The sequence below is a fragment of the Aquarana catesbeiana genome, linkage group LG04, assembly GCF_042186555.1.
Source record: "Aquarana catesbeiana isolate 2022-GZ linkage group LG04, ASM4218655v1, whole genome shotgun sequence".
Classification (NCBI taxonomy): domain Eukaryota; kingdom Metazoa; phylum Chordata; class Amphibia; order Anura; family Ranidae; genus Aquarana; species Aquarana catesbeiana.
In genome coordinates this window covers 623469039-623488913 of record NC_133327.1, presented here as the reverse complement: position 1 = coordinate 623488913, position 19875 = coordinate 623469039, and the positions used below count along the sequence as shown (strand labels likewise).

General features: G+C 46.6%; 1 protein-coding gene across 1 annotated transcript in view; it reads left to right on the top strand.

Moving 5' to 3' along the window:
• The window catches only part of DNAH14 (dynein axonemal heavy chain 14), a 415539-nt gene that overhangs the window by 8277 nt on the left and 387387 nt on the right, over positions 1-19875 (top strand).

The following is a 19875-nucleotide window of genomic DNA, read 5'->3' as shown; positions in this document are numbered from 1 at the left end:
CTGCAGATATTGTAGTTCTTGGTTAAGAAGCACTGCATGTCCCAAAAGACCAGCAGAAGGGACTCCCTGTCTTTTAAGCGCGTTTAGCTGCCTGAGAACAGGAACCGCATCTGGAACAGGCTGAAAACAGACGGAAGCTGGAGAATGCAGAGGTAAGGATGTTCGACCATCATTCGCTGTCCATAAGGTATGAGGAAAAAAAAGAGAATGCTGGCGGGTCTCTAACCCTCTCTTTTAAAGATATTCACTGATCCTGAGGGAGGAGCCAAGCATTTTCCGCCTAGGGATTTTACAGGAAAAGTGTATTTTTATTATACTTCTCTATATTTTTATCTGTTTTTTTTTTTAAATGATACACAACTATATTTTCGCCCAGGAGCTTTATTTAGCCGATTGCCTTCATTAGTTATTTAATAGAATAATTCATACAAAATAGAAGAGAAGATAATTATATTTTTTGAGATTAGTTTTTTTTTTTTAATTATCTCTCAGTTTCTTAGTTGCCAATTAATGGTCCAATAATGAACTTCATTTTCAGATCAGTAATTACACTGTTGGAACTCATATTTCTGCTTATTTTAATTATGCCATTAGTATATTCTACACATAATTATATCTGTAGCAAAGCTGGGCAGTTTTACAACCACCAAAAATGACTGGGCTGGTTTGGTGAGACAATCCAGAGCCAAATGAGATGTGCAATCATCTGCAGTAACCAATCAGGTGCTGCACATGTGATCAGTTATGACACCAGCCATTTAATGGTTTGACAATTTGGTTGAGAGCACATGCAAATGTGACAGTTAGGGTCGGTTCACACTAGGACGACTTGTCAGGCGACCTAGCCGCCTGACAAGTAGCGTCCCGTTCTGTACAATGGAACCGTTCTAATCAGAGCAACGCAAGTCGCTCCGACTTAGAAAAAGGTTCCTGTACTACTTTGGGGGCGACTTGAGGCGACTTGCATAGACTTCTATATAGAAGTCGTTTTGCAAGTCGCCGCCCCTGTCGTGTCCAGGTCGCCTGAGGCAGTTGCGCTGCAAGTTTTTTTTAAACCATTAAATTGATGGGTTTAGTTCTGCTTTAAGCATATCCCCAATCACCGACAAGTGCTACAACAAGTTTGCAGTCTGTGACCATCTCCTGTTGCATTTTTTTACAATCTCTAATAGCTTTCTGTGGTTTTACATTCACTGAAAATTATGTGTGGCCCTTTGATGATTCCATGAGCCACACTTGGGGCCCCCTATATTATGAAAGTTGACCACCACTGCTTTAACCCATTTGCGCCGATGCCTTTTGGCCCTTTAAGTGGTTTTAGATGCCAGGAGGCGGGGTGGGGTTTATTATCATGTGACCATCATAATTGGCTGTCACATGATCAGAAAGCTCCCGATCGCAAAAAGAAGCGATCGGGAGTTTTCCGTTAGCCACCGGTAACTCTGCTGGGAGCATGCACTCTCAGCACAGCTATGTTTGCAAATTGGTATGCAAATATGCGGCCTGTCGGCGCCAAGGCCCATCCACTGGGAGGCCACATATTTGCATACCGTCAGCGCCTAGGGGTTGTGTACACCAGCAAACCACCCTGAATGCATGCCCACTGGTTTGTACTGGGGGGACAGTGCTGATACTGCGATTACGTAATGTTTACTTTTTTTTTGGTTAGAACTTTATTTCAGTGTCACAAATGACAAGGTTTTGTTTACGACAGCGTTCGAAGAACGCAATGATGTCAAGGGCACAGGCTCCGTTTGGCGCGTTTTATCATAAATGACATCCGGGGGCCTCGAACGATGTCGTTTATGACAATACGCATTTGGCGAAGCCTGTGCCTTTGATGTCATTGTGTTCTTCGACCCAGGAAATGGTTATTGTATCATCCCGGGACGTTTTGGTTTTTATGAGCGCTTTTAATATTTTATCGTGTGAGTGTCATTCCTTTATTTTTCAATAAATGCAACTTTACAGTTTTACACTATGTGGAATTGTTATCTCTTGCATGACGTTGGTTGGTGATGGTGAACCATTTTAAACTCTATGCTGGCATAGGGATTGGAGTATTGACTGACGTGATACCATCCATATGATTACTTGTGTGGGAGAGATGTCCTGGTATTGATCTGGTGATTATATATACACACACTCAGTGAGAATGACTCCATACTTCTGGTAAGGGAGTCCATTCCCTCGGGTAAGTGCGGTTTGCCCTCTTTTCTTTGGTGACGGTGCACGAGGATGGGGGTGTCTTGAGGATCATCATATAAACATTTATATATAGAAGAGGAATTCTGTCCTCCTCACCGTATTGGATACATTTCGGACTGTTTCATTTCAGTGTGGTGTTATTATTTTCTATTACAGTTTATATATTTTTAAGTTTCGTATTGTGTTTGATTACACTTGTATATTTAGAGCACTGCACCATTTAGTTTACTTTATGTCAGCTTGAATCAGTCTTATGCCGCGTACACACGATCGGACTTTACGCCATACTTGGTCCGGCGTACCGGATTTCGTCGGACAATTCAATCGTCTGTGGGCTCCAGCGGACTTTGTTTTCTCAAAAGTTTGACGGACTTAGATTTGAATCATGTTTCAGATCTATCTGACGGACTCGAGTCCGGTCGAAAAGTCTGCTCGTCTGTATGCTAGTCTGACAGACAAAAACCGACGCTAGGGCAGCTCTTGGCTACTGGCTATGAACTTCCTCGTTTTAGTCCGGTCGTACGTCATCACGTACGAATCCGTCAGACTTTGGTTGATCGTGTGTAGCCAAGTCCGTTCATTCGGAAAGTTCGTCAAAGTCAGCCGGGCAAAGTATGCCGTAAAGTCCGGTCGTGTGTACGCGGCATTACAATTCTCTTCTCTCTCTCTCACCAACAAGGCATTTCTATCTGTACAACTTCTGCTCACAGGATGTGTTTTATTTTTTGTACCATTCTGAATAAACTCTATCCCAGATCTCCAGCTATAGTACTCTTCCATGTGTAGAAGGAAAGAAAATTGCTTGATTCAGTTGAACACTGACTGTGTTGATGGGGGAATCCCTCCTGCATCACTATTGTGTATTTCGGTATTCCGGTATTTGATGTGAACAATAACTGAAAGTGCTAACCCGTACATGGGTGATTTGTTGACACGATTGGCTGATTAGATAGTTCTATAAAATAATCTGTTGTACAGGTGTTCCTAATAAATCCTTTAATGAGTGTATTTTTCTCAATTGCAATGGTTCTTTATTATGCCAGAAAATGCAGTTATTTGGTTGCAAAAGGTTGTGACAAATCTCAAAGATGATATATGTCAGTGGTCTTTAAACTGTGGCCCAGGGGCCAGATGTGGCCCTTTGTTTGGCCTTTGCCAGCCCTTGGGACACTTTTCCTCCAACTGACACTAATGAGCGGGCACCGTTCCTCCCACTGACACCATCGATGGGGCATTACTCCTCCCACTGACACCATCGATGGGGCATTACTCCTCCCACTGACACCATCGATGGGGCATTACTCCTCCCACTGACACCATCGATGGGGCATTACTCCTTCCACTGACATCATTGATGAGGCATTATTCCTCACACTCATACCAACAAAAAGTCACTATTTCTCCCACTAAAACCAATGATGGGGCATTGTTTATTCCAACTGACGCCGGGGCATTTTCTACTCCCACTGGCCACAACCCAGCCCTCCTGAAGCCTTAAAGGGTAAGTTCACCTCTACAGAAAAATCTGTAACGTGAACTTATACAGGACCCCCTCCTCACCCTCCCCAGTCCTGCTGACCTGCAGCGCGGCAATCTCCCGTTCTGAGCCCTGCTTTAGCCGCCTCATGGCTCCGGGGCTTAGAAATCCCCGGAGCTTAATGTCCTAAATGTACCCCGTCAGGAGGGACGTTGAGGAGCATTCTAATTGCGCCTATGTGACGGTGCTGACCAATCAGAACCCACGTAGTCTATCTTCTCAGCGGGGGAAGAAGACGCATGAAGGCCGAGAGGATTTCTAAGCCCCAGAGCCGTGAGGCGGCTATAGCAGGGCTCAGAATTGGAGATTGGCGCCGAGGAGGGGGTCCTGTGTAAGTGCACCTTACAGATTTTTCTGTAAAGGTGAACTTACACTTTAAAGGGGTTGTAAAGGTAATTTTATATTTTTTTTTAAATAACTAACATGTCATAGTTACTTTCACTGTGCAGCTCGTTCTGCACAGAGTGGCCCCGAACCTGCTCTTCTGGGGTCCCTCGGCGGCTGTTTCAGCTCCTCCCCGCAAGAAATAACCACCTTAATGCGAGCTCCCTTGCATGGTGGTTAGTTGTTGTGGGCGCGCTCCCGTGATACAGCCGGCGGCTATAGCCGCTCGCTGTATCACTCGGCCCCGCCCCCCGGCGCGCCGCGTCATCGGATGTGATTGACAGCAGCGCGAGCCAATGGCTGCGCTGCTTTCAATCCATTCACTGCAGCCAATCAGCGACCAGGCTGAGCTGCAATAGAGATGACGGGAACGAGCAGCGAAGATTCGAGGTGTCAGGTAAGTAAAACGGGGGGGCTGGGGGCGGCGGTATTGTCAAAAGTTTTTTCACCTTAATGCATATAATGCATTAAGGTGAAAAAATTTTTACCTTTACAACCCCTTTAAGGACAGTAAGCTGGCCCTTTGTTTAGAAAGTTTGGAGACCCCCGATATACGTCAATAAACAAAGCATCACAAATGAGATACAGCATCTTGTGATTATTAAATTCAAGATTAATCACTGCGTTAGTAACGGTAATAAAGCAGTTGCATTAATTGTATGGCGACAATAAGGAGCATGAAAAATATAATGATATGCAGCACTATAAATGTAGTATTGCAAATAAAAAGTCCATAGTGTTTGAAATAAAGTCCTTGTTCAGGAGAAAACGCTGGAATCACCCACAGTGTAGACAGAAATACAAATTAGGTGAATACGGACTTATCCTCCAACGAACATCAACACACCAGACCTCTTACCAAAAAGAATAGACCACTAAATCACAGGTGGTCAAACAGGCATGATAAATCCACAGATCCACAAAACCATTAATGGAGATCACAGATGGCTGGGTCTTGTAGTTCCACCAAATAAACAGAGGTGCATGCATAAAATATAAAAGAAGGAACTCCTCATGGTGTAGTATTATAAAACCAAGGTCATATTTATTCAAAGAAAAATCCAGGGTACTCACATTTCATCAGATAAAAATGAGCATGTAAAAGACAGCAGTCTGTATAAGCAGCATTTGTTTCCAACCACAAAGATGGCCGCAGTCGACACTGCAACGTCTGGCTGCATCTATTTTAACTGTGGGCAGCTGAAGCTGCTGCCTGCTCACTTCCTGGATTTACATAGACACACAGAGTCACACCTCCAGCTCTGAAGCCCTGCATCTCTCATTGGCCCTCTTATGACTTAACCCCCCCCCCTTCCTGGCAAACTCTCACAAGAGTGAGAGAGAGAGCTGTGCATGATATCATAAGCCTAAGCTTTTTACCAGACAAGAAACATGAAGTGGGCTGTATAAGGTATTTACTGGCAGAAAAAAATATTTTACTATCCAGTTAAAACAACAAGGGCAGAAGATTTAATTGATGGAAAGCTGAAAAAATGACTGAAGTTCTGTGTTATTAACCACTTCCCGCCCGGTCAATAGCATATTGATGTCCGGGAAGTGGTTGCGTTATCCTGACTGGGCGTTATATGACGTCCAGCAGGATAACATGCCGGCGCGCACCCACGGGGGCACGTAGCGTGGCGATCAGGGACGGCATGTGTCCCTCGGACACAACGCTTCCCCGATCACGGTAAACAGCCAATGAATTTGGCTGTTTACCACGTGATCGGTTGTGTTAAAGTCACAGCCGATCATCTGTCACAACAAACTAGTGCGCGCCGCCGAAGGCATGCAGAGCAGGGGTCGAGGGAGGCGAGTAGCGTGGCGATCGGGGACGGCATGTGTCCCTCGGACACAACGCTTCCCCGATCAGGGTAAACAGCCAATGAAATTAGCTGTTTACCATGTGACCGGCTGTGTCCAATCACAGCCGGTCACAAATGTAAACATTGAGTAGCCGTTACTATCTGATCCCTGCTCTCTCCTCACACACCAATCGTGTGAGGAGAGAGCAGGGATCAGTGAGTGAAATCAGTGTCTGTCTGACATTTTATTGTATTGTACTGTGCACAAAATGCTCCCCCCCCCAATAAAGAGGACCTGTCACACAGCCCAGCCAATCAGCCCATCTGTCACAGGCCCACCGCCAACGGTACCGCCACACAGGCTACCAGTACCGCCATTGGTACCACCACCAGTACCGCCACTAGTACCGCCATCAGGCCCACCATCTATACTGCCACACAGGCTGCTACCAGTACCGCCACTAGTGCCGCCATCGGTACCACCACCACCCGTACCACCGTCAGTACCGCCATCTGTACCACCACCACCCATACCGCCACCTGTACCGCCATCGCCACCTGTACCACCATCACTACCTGTACCACCACCACCCGTACCGCCATTGGTACCACCACCTGTACCGCCATCGGTACCACCACCACCCGTACCGCCACCGGTATCGCCACCACCACCACCCGTACCGCCATTGGTACCACCACCACCACCCGTACCGCCATTTGTACCACCACCACCCATACCGCCATCTGTACCACCACACAGGCCCGCCACTAATACCTCAATCGGTACTACTACCACCAGCAGTACCATTACACAGGCCCGCCAATAAGCATTGCCATAATGTCCCAAAGGGTTTGCACACCTGAGGAGGCATATGAGATTCTTGAAATGTCGGATGATGAGAGCAGCGGGGAGTTCCCATCATCTGATTCTGGTTCGAAATACGAGCCAGTGGAGGATAGTGGATCAGAGTCCGAGTCCGCGGAGGAAACCGTCCCTCCCAAAAGAATGAGATCAGGACCGAGATCAGGACCGAGATCAGGACCAAGATCAGGACCAAGATCAGGACCAAGATCAGGAGATCTGCCCACCACCAGCAGCGCTAGACCCCAGGAAGAGGAGCCCAGTACAAGTACTGGAATTACACGCCCAACCCGAAGAACCCAGCACCAGTCCTACCTTCCCGATGCCCTGGCAAACCCCTTATGGTTGCCTGCCAACTCAGGATCCGCTATCATCCCCCTTTCACCGCACAGCCAGGTGTGCAGCCCGACACTACAAATTTTTCTCTATTCGATTATTTTTCTTTATTTTTCCCACAAGATTTTCTGCAAAATATGGTGGATCAAACTAATTTGTATGCATCCCAATTTATTGCTGCCAGTCCCAGTTCTTCCTACGCCCGTATGTTCCAGTGGCGATGTGTCACACTGGATGAATTTAAATTGTTTTTAGGCCTTACTTTCAATATGGGGCTTACAAAAAAGAACGAAGTCCATGCATATTGGTCCACCAACCCCATCCAACACATGCCCATATATTCCGCTGTCATGTCCAGGACAAGATACGACATGATTATGCGTTTTCTCCACTTTAATGACAATTCACAGTGCCCTCCCCGAGATCATCCCAACCATGACAAATTGTACAAGATACGCCCCGTAATCAATTCCTTTTCCCACATACATTTCATTGGCCGACTGCACTTCAAGCAGTATATACCAAACAAGAGAGCCAGGTATGGGCTGAAATTAAATAAATTATGTGATCGAGCCACTGGATACGTCTTCACATTCCGGATCTACGAAGGCAAAGACTCCCAGCTCCAGCCCCATGACTGCCCCACATATATTGGAACCAGTGGGAAAATTGTCTGGGAGCTGGCATAACCCCTGTTTGAAAAAGGATACTATTTATATGTCGACAACTATTATACCAGCCTGCCCCTTTTTCGTCATCTTTACAGTAAAAAAACCCCGGCCTGTGGTACCTTAAAAAAAAAAAACGTAAAGGATTCCCACAAAATCTTTTGTCAAAAAAATTGCAAAACAGAGAATCTCCATTCACGAGGAACGAGGAGGTGTTGGCCATGAAGTGGAGGGACAAGAAAGATGTCCACATCCTCACTACCATCCACAATGACACCGTGGTGGAGATCCAAAGAAGACGCGGCCCCATTGTAAAGCCCGAATGTGTCCACGACTACAATATGTATATGGGGGGGGGGATTTAAACGATCAGATGCTGCAGCCCTATTTATCAACCAGAAAGTCCCGTTACTGGTACAAGAAAGTTGCATTTCACCTGTTTCACATGGCCCTTTTTAATTCGTTTGTCTGCTACCAAAAAGAAAACTCAAAACCAACAAATCACCTACCTCAAGTATATTGAAGATATTATCATTGCCCTCATTTACCAACAAGGTCCCGCCCCAGGAAGCATTTGCTCTGATAATGTGAGTCGACTTCACTTTCCCTATAGCATTCCCCCCACAGAATCTGGAAGAAGACGCCAAAAGAAATGCAGTGTATGCAGCAGACGAGGAGTAAGAAGAGATTCCAGCTATTATTGTCCCCAATGTCCCTCCCAACCTGGCCTGTGCATCAGAGATTGCTTCAAAAATTATCATACATCCAATATTAGTTCCCTTTATTATTACCAGACTGCCATTTCCCCATTTGCCTGCTACCATGTTAATTAACTGACCCTGGCCTGTTTACCAACGATGTCTTTGCTTGCCGATTTAAACCACGTTCCTGACTTCCACATGCACCAACCTCAGCCTGTTTACCGACGATGCCTCTGCCTGCTGATTTAAACCACATTTCTGACTTCCACGTGCACCGACCTCAGCCTGTTAATCAACCATGTTTTTGCCTGCCACTTGGACTGATCTTTTGGCCATCTACTTTAGTACACAGGGGTCTCACATATGTGAGGGGCTTCAGAATAGTGTTCTGAGTAGAGGGTCTGGTTGCCCGGAGGCTTCAAAGCGATTTGGGTGGGAGAAGCCTCTACCCTATCCTCCTGGCCCTAAGCTTGATGGTCCTTCCTGCTGCCTGGACCAATACTTTGGCTGTGCTGACCATATTGCTGCCAGTAATGACCCATGACATTATGGACCATGTTTCTTCCTGCTGTTTGGACTATTACTTTGGCTGTGTTGACGATATATCTGCCTGCTGCCTCTACTGACTTTGGACAGTATATCTGCCGGGACACCTCTGCCTGCTACCTGGACCTGTGCTTTGGCTGTGCTCTGGCTGTGCTGACAGTATCTCTGCCTGTACAAACTATGGATAGTATTCCTGCCTGCTGCCTGGATGATTGCTTTTGCTGTCGCTGACCTCATTCCTGCCTGCTGCCTGGACCGATGCTCTCCTCTGTGGACCACTGCACTTCTAAAACCACAGGTAATCTTTTGTTATTTGGTATGTACCTGCTATGTGTTAGAAATATGAAGGGCCTTCAAAAATGTGATCGGTAGTCAGAAAATGATATGTGTAATTAATGCTGCTATAATCCCTGGAGGTGCTACTTGGATTTTGGGCCTCTGTATGTGGCCAGGCTGTGTAAAAGTCTCAAACATGTGGTATTGTCATACTCAGGAGGAGTAGCAGAATGTAATTTGGGGTGTCATTTTTGCTATGTACATGCTATGCGTTATAAATATCTTATAAAAGGACAACTTTGTGTAAAAACAAAAATGCATTTTCATTTTTTTCCCACATTTTCCAAAAACTTCTGGAAAAAAATGAACCATTCAAAAGACTCATTATGCCTCATAGATTATACCTTGGGGTGTTTTCTTTCCAAAATTGGGTAATTTTGTGGACAATTCCATTGTCCTGGTGCTCCAGGGCCTTCAAAAAAGTAATAGGTGGTTGAGAAATGAGATGTGCAATTTATGCTTGTAGAGCGCCTGAAAGTGCTACTTCAATGTTGGGCCTTTGTATGTGGCCAGGCTGTGTAAAAGTCTCACATGTGGTATCGCCATACTCAGGAGGAGTAGAGGAATGCATTTTGGGGTGTAATTTTTGCTACGTACATGCTATGTGTTAGAAATATCTTATAAATGGACAACTTTGTGTAAAAAAAAATGCATTTTCATTTTTTTTCCACTTTTTCCAAAACTTTCTGGAAAAAAATGAACCGTTCAAAAGACTCATTATGTCTCACAGAATATATTTTTGGGGTGTGTGCTTTCCAAAATGGGTTCATTTTGTGGATAATTCCATTGTTCTGGTGCTCCAGGGCCTTCAAAAATGTAATAGGTGGTTGAGAAAGGATATGTGCAATTTATGCTTGTAAAACGCATGAAAGTGCTACTTCAGTGTTGGGCCTTTGTATGTGGCCAGGCTGTGTAAAAGTCTCACACATGTGGTATCGCTATACTCAGGAGGAGTAGCAGAATGTATTTTGGGGTGTAGTTGCAATTATGCATATGCTGTGTGAGAGAAATAACCTGTTAATATGACCAGTTTGTGTAAAAAAAAAAAAAAAAAAATCTTAATTTTCCCAAGAATTGTGGGAAAGCATTACAACTTCAAAAAACTCACCATGCCTCTTACTAAATACCTTGGAAAGTCTAATTTCCAAAAAGGGTTCATTTGGAGCGTATTTGTACTTTCCTTGTTTGTTAGTGTCTCAAATGAGATAAGCCGTCAGTACATCAGGTGTGATCAATTTTCGGTAATTGGCACCATAGTTTGTAGACTCTATGGCCTCTTTCACACGGACGATCCGTATGTCCTTTTTTCATCCTTCCGTTTTCGGATGAAAAACGGACATACAGTCATCCCTATGGAGCGTCGGATGTCAGCGGTGACATGTCCGCTGACATCCGACCCGCTCCGATCCGAAAAGTGTAACGGAGGAAAAACCTACTTTTCCCTCCGTTTTCGGATCGGATCGGATGACTACGGACCGTCATAATCCGATCCCCCCATAGGGGAGAGCGGCGCTCTGACAGATGCACCTGTCATCTTCCTGCTCAGCGGGGATCGGCGGAGCTATCCCCGCTGAGCAAGCGGATGTTCACGGGGCGGATCATGACTGATCTGCCCCGTGTGAAAGAGGCCTATAACTTTCACAAAGACCAAATAATATACACTGATTTGGGTTATATTTACCAAAGATATGTAGCAGTATAAATTTTGGCACAAATTTATGAAGAAAAATTATTTATTTGCAAAATTTTACCATAGAAACTAAAAAAAAGTATGTTTTTTTCAAAATGTTCGCTGTTTTTTTGCTTATATCGCAAAAAATAAAAAACCCAGTGGTGATTAAATACCACCAAAAGAAAGCTCTATTTGTGAGAAGAAAATGATAAACATTTTGTTTGGATACAGTGTAGCATGACTGAGTAATTGTCATTCAAAGTGTGAGAGCGCTGAAAGCTGAGAATTGGTCTGGGCGGGAAGGTGCATAACTGCCTGGTATTGAAGTGGTTAAGGTCCGGTACACTGGATCCACTTAAAGTGGTTGTAAACCCATATAATAAAAAAAAAAAAAAAAAACCTGCAATACATGCTCATTATGAAATACCTTAGAGCGAAGCTGTTGCAGCGGTCACCGTACACCGATGTGACCGGCAACATGTCTCCCGGAGTTATTTCCAGGTCTGCAGGCTCTGGCGCTGTAATTGGCCGGAGCCGCGATGGCGTCACTCCCACGCGTGGGAGCCGCCGGTCACAGCACAGTCCCTTTAGAAACGTTACAATCGAGCCGTTTCTTCAGTGCGCATGCTCCGATGACGTTAGCGCAAGCTTATATGGTAAATATCGCCTAAACTGTGCAGGTTTAGGAGATAGTTACAGTACCTACAGGCAAGCCTTATTATAGGCTTACCTGTAGGTACAAGTGGTGTAACAGGGTTTACAACCACTTAAAGAGTTGAATTAGGTGAATGAGTTAATGAATTAGTGTTCACAAATGTCTGACATAGATCAGCACCCGCTGCAGCTTCTCAAACTGAGCCTTGCTTCAAAGTTGCCGTGTACAGTCTCACTAGGCCCTAGGGGAATGGAAACTGAGGTAATGCTTCACTTTTCCCGTTGAAGACTGATGACATCATTGGAACCTCGGTCAAATACCTGACTGGAGCTCAAAGATTGCTTTTTAATTTGTAAAAGAGGGAGCTTTGAAAAAAAATGCTGTATATTGTGGCTAGTCAGCAATTTATTCATCATGCAGACTTGTAAAGCTACTAAATAGTCGATTTCAGATGGATTCTGTGCAACTACATGTATTTTATGAATCTATGAGTGTTAGGGTATTAGCTGAGCACTGAAATGAGGCGGTTGAGGCGGCTTCCCTCTGGGTATGAGAAGTATCATTAGCTTCCAAAAACTCTGTGTGTAGCTCCTTTTTCATTCATATTTATTAGATTTGCACAGCGAGAAAGAACATTGAGCTTGTTCTAGGATCAAAATGTGATGTGGCTTGTTGCATTGGTATAGGAATTATCTACTATTAGTTTGTGGCTGGTAACAGACTAAAACATTCGGCTTGACCATTAAGCTTGCAATTGGTCAAGGTTGAAGGGCCACACTGGTTACCAAAAGGTTCTGTCATGTTATCAATGTGTGCTGTATGACACCAGACAGTGCTGCTTATTTTCAGGACATGGAGGGTTCTACATGCTAGCAGAGAGTACTGGATTTTACAGGACAATGCTTCATATTACCAGAGAGTTTTGCATTGTGCTAGAGAACACGCCTGGTAATAGAAAGCATTATATTTTACTAAATAATGCTACATGTGACCAGAGAGTGCTTGAACTGTACTACTGATTGTAAATGTTATCAGAGAATGCTGCAGGGTGCTACAGAGTGTAATCATTCTGCATTTTGCTACAGAACATATATGCGTTGCAAGATAGGGCTGCATTGTGATACAGGATGTACGTGTTAGCAAATAGTTCTGTACTGTGCTACAGAATGTAAGTATATTGTTACCAGAGATTGCTGCATTGTGCTACAGAATGTACATGAGAGAATGCTTTGAGTGGTAAACTATATAAGAGCGTGCTGCTGCATTATACTTAAGAGACTATATATATTACAGGAGAATATTCCCCTGCAGACACTAATGTTTTTTTTCCCTATTGCCCTGTTATAGCAGTGATTTCTAGGAGTCTCGCGTAATATGTCTCCAATCAATGACTCCTGAAACAGTCACTGAAGCATTATTCATCACTAAGTGCCGGTTCACACGGGGGCGACTTGTCAGGCGTTCTGTACAATGGAACCGTTCTAATCGCTCCGACTTAGAAGAAAGGTTCCTGTACTACTTTGGGGGCGACTTGCATAGACTTCTATACAGAAGTTGTCTTGCAAGTCGCCCCGGCAGTCGTGTGCAGGTCGCCTCGGTGAGGCGACCTGCAAGTCGTGCCGCTTCTAATGTGAACCGGCGCTAAGCGTCAAAGCAAGAGCTCACAGCTGTACAGAGGCACAGTACACAGCGTAGGAGGTTGATTTGTGTGGTTTCAGGTCTGGGCTCTGGCTGGACCATTCCAAAACTTTAATCTTCTTTTGGTGAAGCCATTCCTTTGTTGATTTGGATGTATGCTTTGGGTCGTTGTCATACAGAAAGATGAAGTTCCTCTTCATGTTCAGCTTTCTAGCAGAAGCCTGAAGGTTTTGTGCCAATATTGACTGGTATTTGGAACTGTTCATAATTCCCTCTACTTTGACTAAGGCCCCTGTTCCAGCTGAAGAAAAACAGCCCCAAAGCATGATGATGCCACCACCATGCTTCACTGTGGGTATGGCAGGGCTGTCTTAATGAGTGGGCACACCTTGGCACTGCCCAGGGGCCCCTGCACTTTCCCCAAAGCAGCTGGTCCTTGAGCCCACGCTGCCGCAAAATTGGGGGCCCCATGATGGCACTGAGAGTGATGGATACACAGGGGAGGCAGGCTGGCAGCGGTTCGCCGTGCTGTGCAGAATGATACCTATTATTTCACAGCCAACAGGGAGGGGCAGGGCCTGGAGCGCTAGTGATGCTGTGACCCCGCCCCATACAGCTTGAATGCTCTGGACTCGAAGGCTCAAAGGGGTAGGAGATGGAGTGGGAGCTGCTGAGTCGGCAGCACTGAGAGCCCACCTGCAGAAGTAGCATTGTGGATGGTGTCATGGTAAGCCCAGCTGTCCAGCACTGTTTGCACCGAAGGGCCTGGAATGCCCTCCTTCTGCCTGCTTGATTGGTATAGGTGAGTCCAGTACTGGAGGTGGGCACATAGCCAAAAGTTTACATGCACTGTATCTCCACTGGAAAGGGGGGTACTACATGGATGGACTAATGGTGCTGGGGGGATATCAAGGGTGTATGTTGGAAAACAATGCTGAGGGGGGGGTCTGGGGTGTATAGAGGGTAGCAATGCTTGGGGTAGCTTGGGTGGCTATAGTGCTAGAGGTATCAGGGATGTAGAGAGGCCACAGTGTAGGGGGTATTTGGGATGTAGTGGGGTCACAATACAAGGGGTTTCTTATGGTATATGGTAACAGTGCTGGGAGGAATATCTAGGGTGTAGAGGGGTCAGAGTGCTGGGGGGATATCTGGGGTGTAGAGGGGTCAGAGTGCTGGGGGGATATCTAGGGTGTAGAGGGGTCAGAGTGCTGGGGGGATATCTGGGGTGTAGAGGGGTCAGAGTGCTGGGGTGGATATCTAGGGTGTAAAGGGGGTCAACGTGCTGGGGGGGGGATATCTAGGGTGTAGAGGGGTCAGAGTGCTGGGGGGATATCTGGGGTGTAGAGGGGTCAGAGTGCTGGGGGGGATATTTAGGGTGTAGCGGGGTCAGAGTGCTGGGGGGATATCTGGGGTGTAGAGGGGTCAGAGTGCTGGGGGGGATATCTAGGGTGTAGAGGTATCAGAGTGCTGGAGGTATATCTGGGACGTAGAGGGGTCAGACTGCTGGTGGGGGGGGGGTATCTAGGGTGTAGAGGGGTCAGAGTGCTCTGGGGATATCTGGGGTGTGGAAGGGTCAATGTGCTGGGGGGGATATATAGGGTGTAGAGGGGTCAGAGTGCTGCGGGGATATCTGGGGTGTAGAGGGGTCAGAATGCTGGGGGGGGGATATCTAGGATGTAGAGGGGTCAGAGTGCTGGGGGGGGGGCATATCTGGGGTGTAGAGAGGTCAGAGTGCTGGGGGGATATCTGGGGTGTGGAAGGGTCAATGTGCTGGGGGGGATATCTAGGGTGTAGAGGGGTCAGAGTGCTGCGGGGATATCTGGGGTGTAGAGGGGTCAGAGTGCTGGGGGGATATCTGGGATGTAGAGGGGTCCGAGCCTGGGGGGATATCTGGGATGTAGAGGGGTCAGAGTGCTGGGGGATATCTGGGATGTAGAGGGGTCAGAGTGCTGGGGGGATATCTGGGGTGTAGGGGGATCAGACTGCTGGGGGGATATCTGGGGTGTAGAGAGGTCAGAGTGCTGGGGGGATATCTGGGATGTAGAGGGGTCAGAGTGCTGGGGTGATATCTGGGGTGTAGAGGGGTCAGAGTGCTGGGTGGATATCTGTGATGTAGAGGGATCAGAGTGCTGGGAGGATATCTGGGGTGTAGAGGGGTCAGAGTGCTGGGGGGATATCTGGAATGTAGAGGGGGTCAGAGTGCTGGGGGGATATCTGGAATGTAGAGGGGTCAGAGTGCTGGGGTGATATCTGGGATGTAGAGGGGTCAGAGTGCTGGGTGGATATCTGTGATGTAGAGGGATCAGAGTGCTGGGAGGATATCTGGGGTGTAGAGGGGTCAGAATGCTGGGGGGGGGGGGATATCTGGGATGTAGAGGGGTCAGAGTGCTGGGGGGATATCTGGGATGTAGAGGGGTCCGAGCCTGGGGGGATATCTGGGATGTAGAGGGGTCAGAGTGCTGGGGGGATATCTGGGATGTAGAGGGGTCAGAGTGCTGGGGGGATATCTGGGGTGTAGGGGGTTCAGAGTGCTGGGTGGATATCTGTGATGTAGAGGGATCAGCGTGCTGGGAGGATATCTGGGGTGTAGGGGGACAGAGTGCTGGGGGATATCTGGGGTGTAGAGGGGTCAGAATGCTGGGGGGGGGCATATCTGGGGTGTAGAGAGGTCAGAGTGCTGGGGGGATATCTGGGATGTAGAGGGGTCAGAGTGCTGGGGGGATATCTGGGATGTAGAGGGGTCAGAGTGCTGGGGGGATATCTGGGATGTAGAGGGGTCAGAGTGCTGGGGGGATATCTAGGGTGGAGAGGGGCCATAGTGCTGGAGAGGCATCAATCTAGAATATTGTATCTCACAATCCGAATATTGTACGAAAAGATCTACTACTAGAACAGCTGAACTTTATTTGGTATTAATCAGAGGCACTTTAAATGGTAGCAGGTGTGTACTGACTCCTATTTAACATGAGTTTGATTGTGATTGCTTAATTCTGAACATAGCTACATCCCCAGTTATAAGAGGGTGTGCACACTTATGCTACAACATTATTTTATTTTTCTTATTTTTACTCCCCCCCCCCCTCCTAAAAAAATTCAGTTTGTTTTTCAATTGAGTTGTACAGTTTATAGGTCACATTAAAGGTGGAAAAAGTTCTGAAATTATTTTTCTTTGTCTCATTTTTTTTGTTTACATCACAGAAACCTGACATTTTAACAGGGGTGTGTAGACTTTTTATATCCACTGTACTCCTTGGTGCCTGTATGATGTAACTTCTCTCTCTGCTTTCTACATCACTAAACACATTTAGATTTCCAGGCAGTGGCGGCCCGTGCATAAGGGGCGCACGAGCGTCGCCCCCCTATCCATGCGTCCTGCCCCCTAATCTACATGCGGGGCACCGGATGCATGGATTCCAATGAAGTTTTTTTTTAGAAGCACATGATTAGAGCCCGAGGCTCTAATTGGCTTCAAATAAGGGTGCCCTGATCCCACCCAGTTGTGTGACAATAGGGAATTAATATTCGCTATTGTCAAACTGATTCTCCCCCGGCCAATCAGGAAGTGACTCCTGAGACTCGATTAGTCAGAGAGTCTCAGGGCCCACTTCCTGTTCGGCAGGCCACAGAGCGAGGTCTCCAGGAAGCATGGCTCACCCGCAGCGGCTCAGCCACATCCAGCACTCCCGACTCGGACAGGAGAGGGAGGAGGAGGGGCGATCAGAGTGTCTTCCTGGGCATCTGGTGTTGCTGGTGTTCTCAGTGTTCCCCGCCTTCATATCTGTCTCCTGCCGGGGGGGGGCATTGGCTTGCTGCCCCCCAAAATATTAAGTACCAACCGCCACTGCTTCCATCGCAGATTTGAGTCTGGTGACTATAAGGAACTTCTGTGGTGTTTTTACATATGACCTTGTGCATGTTTGAGTCAGCAAAAAAGGTCTTCCAGCATTACCAGCTGGTGTCTCACAAAAAACTCTGCGTGACCACAATGGCCACATGAATCAGGTATTTCAAGCATCTTTATTGTGCATAGGTAGGAACAACTACCCCACCATTGTGGATTTAAAGCAGAACTAAAAGCAGGAATACAGTGAGGGAAAAAAAGTATTTGATCCCATGCTGATTTTGTACGTTTGCCCACTGATAAAGAAATTATCAGTCTATAATTTTAATGGTAGGTTTATTTTAACAGTGAGAGACAGAACAACGCATTTCAAAAAAGTTATCAATTGATTTGCATTTTAATGAGTGAAAACTGTATTTGACACCTTCGCAAAACATGACTTAGTACTTGGTGGCAAAACTCTAGTTGGCAATCACAGAGGTCAGACATTTCTTGTAGTTGGCCACCAGCTTTGCACACATCTCAGGAGGGATGTTGTCCCACTCATCTTTGCAGATCCTCTCTGAGTCATTAAAGTGGGGTTCCACCCAAAAAACAATAATACCTGTAAAAATTCTAAAAAAAAAAACAAAAAAAATTTGGATATTTTTTTTTTTTCACTTACCTCTAAATGCCTGTTGCTAGGTGGTCCCTCGTAGTCTGCCTGTTCCTTTGCCTGGGCTGGTGACATCACTTCCCCCCCAGGCACAGGAAGGGCTCCGCTCTGCTCCCTCCCTCCTGTCAATCATCTGGGACCCATTACAGGTCCCAGGTGATTGAGCGGCCAATCACGGCGCGCGGCGCCACTCGCGCATGCGCAGTGGGTGCCAGGCTGTGAAGCCACAGCCCGGCGCCCACAGTTGAAATGCCGGCGCCGACAAGCGGAGGGGGGGACGAGTGGGGCTTCGATCCCCCGCATCGCTGGACCCAGGGACAGGTAAGTGTCCAATTAAAAGTCAGCAGCTGCAGTATTTGTAGCTGCTGACTTTTAATTTTTTTTTTTTTTTTTTTGACGGCCCCCCCTGGGTGGAACTCCTCTTTAAGGTTTTGAGGCTGCTAAATTTGGTAACTCGAACCTTCAGCTCCCTCCACATATTTTATATGGGATTAAGGTTTGGAGTCTGGCTAGGCCACTCCAGGACCTTAACGTGCTTATTCTTGAGCCACTCCTTTGTTGCCTTAGCCGTGTGTTTTGGGTCATTGTAATGCTGGAATCCCCATCCATGACCCGTTTCCAATGCCCTGGCTGAGGGAAGGAGGTCCTCACCCAAGATTTCATGGTACATGGCCCGTCCATCGTCTCTTTGATGCGGTGAAGTTGTCCTGTCGACTTAGCAGAAAAACACCCCCAAAGCATAATGTTTCCACCTCCATGTTTGATGGTGGGGATGGTGTTTTTGGGGTTATAGGCAGCATTCCTCCTCCTCCAAATACAGCGAGTTGAGTTTATGCCAAAGAGCTCACTTTTGGTCTCATCTGACCACAACACTTTCACCCATTTCTCCTCTGAATCATTCAGATGTTAATTAGCAAACTTCAGACTTCCTTCACGGCGTAGTGTGTTACCAATTGTTTTCTTGGTGACTATGGTGCCAGCTGCCTTGAGATCATTGACAAGATTCTCCTGTGTAGTTCTGGGCTGATTCCTCACCGTTCTCATGATCATTGAAACTCCACGAGGTGAGATCTCGCATGGAGCCCCAGACTGAGGGACATTGACAGTTATTTTTTGTTTCTTCCATTTGCAAATATTCGCACCAACTGTTGTCACCCTCTCACCAAGCTGCTTGGCGATGGTCTTGTAGCCCATTCCAGCCTTGTGTAGTTCTACAATCTTGTCCCTGAGATCCTTGGACAGCTCTTTGGTCTTGGCCATGGTGGAGTAATTTGGAATCTGATTGATTGCTTCTGTGGATAGGTGTCTTTTATACAGGTAACAAGCTGAAATTAGGAGCACTCCCTTTTAAGACCCTGTTCACACTGAGGCGGTTTTCAGGCGTTTTAGCTCTAGAAATAGCCTCTAAATAGCGCCTGAAAACCGCCTCCCATTCAATTCAGTGCGTCTTTCCACACTAGGGCGGTGCGCTTGTGAGACGTTGGGGAAAGTCCTGCAAGCAGCATCTTTGGGGCGGTTGGGGAGTGCTGTATACAGTCACAAGTTCATATAATCGGCTAAACCAGCCTCAATAAAACACTACTCTCCACAGACCAAAGTTCCTAATAGGATGACATTAACCACATAAGACTATACAAGCTCACCTCACACTTAACTAGGGTAATTGATTGGTGCAGACATGGGAATATTAATGGGATTGCTCCAACTTGGAACTTAGCCAAATTAGCATTTGAGACATATGGGATCTCCCCATCCCTTCCATACTATGGCCAATACTGAGAAATCCAAACTTGCCACCTGGGTTGCAGGAAACTCCTACCTATCATTTAGACAAAATAAACACAGTGTTGTGCACTTTATTATAAACTTCTCCTGGATAACAACAGACCAAATGCAACAGTACACCATGGGGGGGGGGGGGGGGGGGCAGTGGTGTATTTAGGTTTTGTGCTGCCCTAGGCCTGACTAAACTCATGCACCCCCCTAATTTAAATATGACCCACCCCTTGCTGCTGAGGCCACACCCCTTCC